We start from the raw sequence: 6,000 nt of genomic DNA, 5'->3' as shown, positions 1-6,000 counted from the left end.
CTGGTTGGCAAGGAGTCTTGGCAGATGCGCTATAAGATTGCCAACGTGGTCTGTGAGGAGACATCCCCAGACCCCTCTAGGAAGATTGCTGTTTAGTACGGACATATTTTGGGGGAGAAATGTTCCATTGGAGTCTCACACTTTCATGCAGACATATTTTGGGAAGTTTTCTGTCTGTATTGGGAAGTTTTCTGTTTTTTGGGAAACTCTCCATCAGTAGCCTGGCACTTTCTGGTTGGCAATTTACTATGCTTCAGCATGCCTTTGTAAGGTGTGTGTTAGTGTTGAGTATTTTGTTTGCCATTTGGGGTTTATCTTAGCCTTAAGCCTTGCCCAGGGAGGTCTGAATATGGGGGAGAATCTGCCAGTCTGAGAGGATGGCCTCTAGGGACTTATTTCCTTTTCTCCAAAGTGTCGGGGACTTCCCTTCCACCTTGGAAGGCCCCTGGGTCAACAAATGTTGGTGAGATGTCACCTAATTCACTGAGACCTGATTGTTCTCTGTTCTATGTTTCCTGAGATAGGGAAGTTCTCGGTGAGAGTGGCAGGCTCACTAAGCAGACTCTGAATTCAGCTTGCTGAGTGAGAATGGCACAGAGTTCTGGTAGAGACAAACTCAGCCTTTTGTTGTTGTCTTGTCTAGTTCTGTTTCAGAATTGGTATTATTTTTAAGTGTGGGTTTTTGGTTTTAGTGTTTGTGTAATTTATTTGAACATCTCTGGGGAAATAAAAGTTCCAACCTCCAGCTGGGCTCAGTCACAGAGAAGGCTGTGTGCTGGTTTTGACTTTTCAGCTAGTCCCGAAAACGTAAAGTGCTCTTATCTAAAATTGGATAAAAATCAGGCCAGTTCAGATTAAGGTGACCCCCGCAACACCACCCCCAGCCATCCTCTAACAGAAGGGATTCAAAAGACCAATTGGTGAAATTCCTTACTAAACAAGCAAGAACTGGGAAAATGAAGCTCAGCAAAGTTGCTTAGTTTGACAGAAATATTGTCTTAAATTTTTGTTTGAAAACTTCAGAAAATGTACATACAACTGATCCTTATTTTTGCATGCTTAAAGATCTGCGTGAGTGTATTTTGTATGTGTTTGTGAACATGTTCATGATAGAAAGTGTCAGCATGCTCTAACAATTGAGTGGGTTTAAGTTTAAAATTCAAAGATTATGAGGTTTGAACATTACCAAAAATTTTTTTAAAGAATTTACACATTGTTTTAAATGGCTTGTTAAGGATTCTGTAACTTGAAAATTAGAAAATCTGGTATTTTAGAATGTGTAAGACTGTTTACACTGTAATCAAGACATTTGGCTTAACAAAAAGGAGAAACTTACAAGCCAACAGAAGACCTATCTTTAGGAATGAAGGGTGAACAGGCAGAAGTGCAGTTCAGCTGGTCATGCATGGTGGAACAGGCCCTGGGAGGAGTCCATGCATGGTAAAAGAGGGCAAGCTGGCACAAATGCAGTTCATCTAACCCTAAAGAGTTGGATTGGGTGCATGCCCATTCCAAAGGAAGGGCCAAGTGGTCCATCTTTATTCTATCACTTTCCCCTGCAGATAGACACTGGAAACTGGTGGTAAAAATGACTGATGTGAAGATCTGATTAGCATTGCTAAAACTGCTCCTTGGACATGTTAAAATTAAAATTAAGAAGGCCTTAAAAAGAGGGTTAAAAAGTTTATTTGTATAATGTGATTTGCTCTTAATGATATTCTGCCATTGGATATGTATTTTTTAAGACATAAAGGTGTAAAGTCTAGCTTTTGATACAGTAATGGTGATTATAATTTTTGCATTAAGAAAAGATTCTTATTTGAGTTTAAAAGTTTTAATGTCTATCTGTTATAAAACAAGCATCCAAGAGGGAATGAGTGACAAAGAGGGAATGACTGACACCTAGCCTCAAGAGGTCAAGAGATTTTTTTCGTAATGCAACCAAAAACTGAAGTATAGAATATTAAAACAGAGATTAATAGGAGGCTTTCAAATTAGGAATGGATTTCTGTATATAAAGTTTAAAATATAATTGTTCTAAACATTTGCCTCAAAGTGCAAAAAGTAAAAATTAGGATTTCCAAAATAATTGCTTAATTCCTATTTCAGTTTGCTCCCATAGGTTTTTTTTTTTTTCGTAACAGTTCCAAGCAGGCCCAAAGAAAGGAGTGAGGTTTCTTGTTAAGTTTGTCACATGTAACTTTGGCTCTTAATAAGTCACAGGTAAGAACATGCTTAAAAGTTACTTCTATCTATGTTGACCACCTTTTAATTGTAGTAAAGGGGCCTTTTATAAGACTCATTGATCTGCAAACGTGCAAAGCCAGCCCGAGTAGAAAAAGGTCCAATTGAGACTGTCACCTCTACTCAGCCAGCAGAAGGCTGAAAGAGCAAGCAGAGTTGCTATAGGATTCAAACTAGCAGAGTGCTAGCCTTGAGCTGTATAGCTAAGGAACAACACTCAGGCCCTGAGTACAAGTCCAGCAACCAACTAAGAGAAATGCCAATGAGGCATTTTTCCCAGTGTGAAGAAGAATCTCCTGGGACGAAAGAAATGGAGGAGCATCCAGAGACCATAAATCACTGTTTGGATGGCAGAAATAATGTCAGATCTAGAGTCATTTGTGCTTGGCCTTTTAAAAATTGCTGAAGGCCAAATAAAATCTTGCATAGCAAAAAGAAAAATTGAAACAATACATCTCCAGCAAATCAGCCCTACAAAAGATTCTTAAAGATTTCCTACACATAGAAAACCAACAAGACCACATTAAAGGCCAAGAAACTGAACCCAAACTGAGAATCCAAGAACCACAGGAAGAACCCAGTTTTCACGGTCCCCAAGAAGGTGGATAACATGGCAGGAACTCCCAAATACCTCTCAGTCCTATCTCTCAACATTAATGGACTTAACTCTCCAATTAAGCGACATAGACTGTCTAGTTGGATTAAAAAACAAGACCCTTCTATCGGCTGCCTTCAGGAGTCACATCTTGCCCCATAAACAAGCTGGAGTTAAAATCCTAATATCAGATAAAATAGACTTCAAATTAAAATTAGTTAGAAGAGATAAAGAAGGTCGCTAAAAACTTATTAAGGGATCTCTCCTTCAGGAGGATATTACAATTCTAAATATCTATTCGCCAAACAATGGAGCACCTAAATTCATCCAAGAAACACTACTTTCCCTCAAATCCCACATAGATCCAAAGACATTAATTGTAGGAGATTTTAACACACCACTCTCCCCACTAGAGAGATCAGCTCGGCAACAGACAAACTTGTCAACAGACAAACTGCACATGTAAACAGCTGCGTACATCAACTAGATTTAACACACATCTATCGAATATTTCACCCAGCAGCATCAGAATACATGTTAATTCCAGGAGCACATGGAACATTTTCTAAAATAGACCATATTTTAGGCCACAAACTTATCCAAATGCAGAAACTTTGAATTTATACCTTGCATTCTCTCAGACCACAAGGGAATAAAATTTGAACTCAACACCAAAAGCCACCAAAGAAAGTCTGGTAACACATGGAGGTTGAACAACACTCTGCTGAATCACGAGTGAGTCATGGAAGAGATTAGAAAGGAAATTCATATATTCATGCTATTCAACAAAAATGAGGACACCAATAACCAGCTTCTCTGGGACAAAGCAAAGGCAGTACTCAGACGCAAATTTATAGCTCTGAATTCCTACATCATCATATTGGAGAGATCTGAAACCAACAATTTAATGAGACATCTGAACCCCCTTGAAAATGAGCGGCAAATAAACCCCAATCCAGTAGACGAAAAGAAATAATTAAAATTAAATCAGAATTAAATGAATTAGAATCCAAAAAAATATAGAAAGAAGCAACAAAACAAAGAGTTGGTTCTTCCAAAAATAATAACAAAATTGACAAAACCTTAGCAAATCTTATCAGAAAAAGAAGAGAACACGCCCAAATAAATAAACTCACAGATAAGAATGGAAACATCACCACAGAAACAACCAAGATTCAGAACATTATAAGGGAATACTTCTCAAAACATTATGCTAATAAGTTTGAGAACTTGGCAGAAATGGACCTTTTCCTAGCAAACATTGACATGCCAAAACTAAACCAAGATGAGTTATGCCATCTTAACAGGCCCATATCAAGCATTGAAATAGAAACAGCAGTAAGAGACCTCCTATCTAAGAAAAGTCTAGGACCAGATTGTTTTACCACGGAATTCTACAAGGCCTTCAAAGCAGAGCTCACACCAATACTCCTCCAACTCTTCAATGAAATTGAAAGAGAAAGTTCACTAATGAAGTCAATCTATGAAGCCATCATAACCCTCATCCCAAAACCAGGGAGGGACTCATCAAAGAAAGAGCACTATGGACATATTTCTTTGATGAATATTGTTGCAAAACTTCTCAACAAAATTTTGGCCAATCAACTTCAACAATTCATCCAAAAAATTATACACCACAATCAAACAGGATTCATTTCAGGGATACAAATCTGGTTCAATATATGCAAATCAATTAATATTATTCATCACATCAACAGGAGGAAGGATAAGAACCACATGATTATCTCAATAATGTAGAAAAAGCGTTCAACAAGATCCAACACCCCTTTATGATGAAGGTTTTGGCAAAATTAAGAATCCATGGGACATTCCTCAATACGATAAAAGCTGATTATGACAAACCTACAGCCAGCAATATGCTTAATGGTGATAAAATAAAGCCATTTCCTCTTAACTCAGGAACAAGACAAGGATGTCCAATCTCTCCCCTTCTCTTCAATCTAGTATTAGAATACCTAGCTACAGCAATAAGACAAGATGCAAACATAAAGAGGATCCAAATAGGGAAAGAAGAAATGAAACTCTCCCTCTATGCAGATGACATGATCTTGTATTTCAAGAACCCCATAGATTCTACTCCCAAATTACTCAAGCTGATTAAAAACTTTGGCAAATAACAGAGTATAAAATTAATCCCCCCAAAATCAATGACTTTTCTGTATGCCAACAATGAGAAAATCGTGGCTGAAATTAGGAAAGCAACTGCATTTGTAATAGCCCCACAAAAAATAAAATACCTAGGAATTAACTTAACCAAAGAAGCGAAGGATCTCTATGATCAAAACTTTAAAAACTTGAAAAAGCATATTAAAACAGAAGTTAGAAAATGGCAAAAACTCCCGTGCTCCTGGATTGGAAAGAGTAACATCCTGAAAATGGCAATACTTCCCAAGGCTATCTACAAATTCAATGTGAAACCTATCAAAACTCCAACCTCATTCTTCAAGGAAATAGAAGAGGCAATCCAAAAATACATATGGAACAATAAAAGACCCTGAATAGCAAAAACGCTCCTCAACGGAAAGAACACTGCTGGAGGAATGTCTATACCAAATTTCAAACTCAACTATAAAGCCATAGTAATCAAAACAGCTTGGTACTGGCACAAGAACAGAACTCAGGACCAATGGAATAGAATTGAAAACCCAGAAATGAAGCTACAGATCTATAGCAATCTGATCTTCAATAAGGGATCTCAAAAAAATAGAATGGAAGAAAGACAGCCCCTTCAGTAAATGATGCTGGCAAAATATGTTAACTGCTTGTAGAAAACTAAAGCTAGATCCTTATCTATCATCCTGCACCAGAATCAATTCCAAATGGATCAAAGACCTTGGAGTCATAGCAGACACTCTGAAAACATTACAGGTTGGAATAGGAGAAACCCTATGTCTCCTTGGAGCAGGTCGAAATTTTCTTAATAGCGACCCTGAAACACAACAAACCAAAGAAAGGTTGGACAAAGGGGATTGCATGAAGTATCAGAGCTTCTGAATGGCAAAGGACATAGCTAGCAAGATCAATAAAAAGCCTACGGATTGGGAGAAGATCTACTCTAGCCATACAACGGACAAGTGGCTCATATCTACAATATATTTGGAACTCAAAATATTAAATCTCCCAACAACACATCCTCAAAG

The sequence above is a fragment of the Dipodomys spectabilis genome, unplaced genomic scaffold (assembly GCF_019054845.1).
Source record: "Dipodomys spectabilis isolate Male_0828 unplaced genomic scaffold, ASM1905484v1 ptg000044l, whole genome shotgun sequence".
NCBI lineage: Eukaryota > Metazoa > Chordata > Mammalia > Rodentia > Heteromyidae > Dipodomys > Dipodomys spectabilis.
This window is presented reverse-complemented; position numbering follows the sequence as displayed.